Source organism: Cavia porcellus, unplaced genomic scaffold (assembly GCF_034190915.1).
Source record: "Cavia porcellus strain 051 isolate PalLab524CR breed Dunkin Hartley unplaced genomic scaffold, mCavPor4.1 scaffold_21, whole genome shotgun sequence".
Taxonomy (NCBI): domain Eukaryota; kingdom Metazoa; phylum Chordata; class Mammalia; order Rodentia; family Caviidae; genus Cavia; species Cavia porcellus.
In genome coordinates this window covers 5,400,829-5,403,684 of record NW_026947504.1, presented here as the reverse complement: position 1 = coordinate 5,403,684, position 2,856 = coordinate 5,400,829, and the positions used below count along the sequence as shown (strand labels likewise).

General features: G+C 41.5%; 1 pseudogene; it reads right to left on the bottom strand.

Annotated features, from left to right (window-relative positions):
• Nucleotides 1–2,315: 2,315 nt before the first annotated feature.
• Nucleotides 2,316–2,438, bottom strand: LOC111753754 (small nucleolar RNA SNORA40; annotated as a pseudogene).
• Nucleotides 2,439–2,856: the final 418 nt, after the last annotated feature.

Genomic DNA, 2,856 nt, shown 5'->3' with positions numbered 1-2,856 from the left:
TGGTTTTTTCATGTGAAAAGCATACCTTCAATTATATTCCTGCAAATTTATAACACAAAATGCTGCCTTAGTCTTCTTACTATATTGTTGCCTTCTACTGAATTTACAGTCTTGCACCAGTCTACAACCAGTCTCACTGATCTATGTGGGAACTTTTCTATTAGCCTGTTAACCAAAGCAGAAGTTTAGGCTTTAGGTATATCTCTGGTTGGTGTGCCAGCCCTGGCAGCCAGGGCCAATTGCAGTGTAATGCACTAGCTTGTCTCATGGCAAAACAAATTAATTATACTTCCACAGCTTTGGCATTATTAAACAAAGGACAAAGTGAGCACTGACAAGTGATTTTAGATAATCATGCTGCAATTGATTATCTACTTGTATTACATCATCATGGATGTAATGACATTGCTCAAATGTGCTGTTTTAATTTTTCTGATGAAAGTAATTCTATCAATGGGAAACTTCATGATTTAAGAACTTACCAAACAGATACATTTGTCCCAAGGGCTCAATACTGTATTATGGAAATTCCTTACAGGATGGTCACCAGATATCAGTTGGCTAAAACAAATGTTTCTTTATGGTGTTTCTGTCCTTATCTGCTTAATTGCTATGGGATGCCTTGTTCAGTGCATCCTATCCCTATGCAAAATATTCATACCTAAAATACTGGCTTCTAACATGGTAAGAAAGCCTAAACTAAAAAAATAAGGAAGATATATAGAGTGGCCACACTGACTCCATTTTGTCTCACACACATCCAGTCCACAATGTTTTGGGAAAAAGTGCAGGCCTTGAAACATCACCCCCACCCCAAAGTAAAAACACGAGATCCTGTAAGGTCAAGAAGTAAAGACATTATATAATCTACTTCTATTATATCATCATGCACAGTTTTAGTTCCTTTGTTCTTTATCTCAATGAAAGCTACTTGCTTAGGCTGCCCAGCAGCAGCCATTTTGCTGACCCTTAGTGTGTGTGAACCTTGATTTTCCCTTTGCTTGCAGAACCCCAATAGTGAGACCCTGTCTCAAAAAGACAAAAGAAAAAGAAAGAAAGGAAGGAAGGAAGGAAGGAAGGAAGGAAGGAAGAAAGAAAGAAAGAAAGAAAGAAAGAAAGAAAGAAAGAAAGAAAGAAAGAAAGAAAAGAAAGAAAGAAAGAAAGGAAGGAAGAAAGAAAATCTCACACTTGTGCATGTAGGAAGGGAGCTTGAACTTGTGATGCTTCTGGCTCTGCCTCCTTAAATGCTGGAATCACAGGCCCAGCCACTACACCACACTTGACCATGTGATAGTTTTATATGCAGAGTGATACCACAGTCAAGTTAATTAATACAGTTTTCTTGGTGTGTGTGTGTGGCCAGAACACTTTGGATCTTCTCTCCTAGCCAAAGAAAAAACTACATCCTAAAGTTACATCGTACTATATTAGGGCACAACAACTTACTCATCTACCTGAGGAAAACTGCCCATAGTGCATAGCAGAGAAAACCAACATATCCAGCAAAGAGCAGCCTACTCCTGTAGGCTGCAGATATATTTGCAATCTATGTATCTGCTAAGGGCTAACATCCAAAATACATAAGGAACTCACCCCATTGCAGGAAAATAACTGTTTCATACCAACAATGAATTGTTTGCCTAATATATATTTGACTCCTCCTGAATGTGCCTAACTGATGTGATGGACATGGTGGACATGCTCATCAGCTTGATGGGTAACTATTTCACATTGTGCATGTATATTCACGATAACACACACTTAATTTTTTTAAAAGCTGTATATCTTTTGCTAAAACCTGTGTAAATATGACCTGGTGGGCATGGTGGTGCACATTTGTAATCACAGCACTCAGGAGGCTAAGACCAGAGCAGCACCATGAGTCTGAGGCCAGTCCAGGCTACATAGTGAGTTCAAGGCCAGCCTGAATTTAGCAAGCCCTGTGTCAAAAATAAGCAAATATATACATACATAAACATAAACAAACATGAGCCAAACATTCACAGTCAGATTACATCTTCAACTCCAAACCCATATGTTCAAGACAAGGCTTTACAGAAGAGGGGTACACTCTACTGGTGTGTGATAGATAACTGGAAATCAAGTTAGCAGTGCCGAGACTAGCTCATGTGCTTTGTAATTATTAATGCTTCATCTCAGAGCCAGCTTCAGGGATCACTTTAGTCTGCATTAGATATCACAGGTTTTTTAAAATTTTGTTCTGTTTTCCAAGTAGGGTCTTGCTGTGTAGTCCAGGTTGCCTCAAACTGCATTCCTCCAACTCCACCTTGGGAGTGCTAGGGTCAGACAGCAGCCCCACACTCCTCCTCTACATCAAAACTCACTCAACAGTGAGTTCTGGGTGGCAAAGAGCATTTGCTTTTACACCTACCCATAAGTCTTAGTCCACAAGTTAGGTGGAAACAGACACAAGTGCTTGACATTGCACACTTTAAACGTGTGTGTTTTTAAATGGGCCGTGGAGGTGAAGAGACTTTCTTCTAAAGAAGGCCAGCAAATGTCCAGTGGGCAGTGGGGAAAGAGGCCCACCTTACTTGTCAGCAGGGATTGCAGATTGGTGCCACCATGCAGCATCATCTCACCCAGCAGGAGTGGCAAGGCATGGGACATGAGTCAGCTCGGCATGTGGGATACCAACCAGAGACGCCTCTGTCTCTGGCCGTGTACCACCGTCTTCTACTGAGGTGTGGAGGTCGCCTCAGTTGGGTAATATTCCAGTGGATAAAGAAGGGACTTGGGGATGTAAAAGCTGAAGAGCTGCTCATGAAGGTAAGGCCCAGAGAGGGGTCACAGTGGCAGGGTTCAGAAAGCAGGCAGGGGAGGAGGACTGTTGTA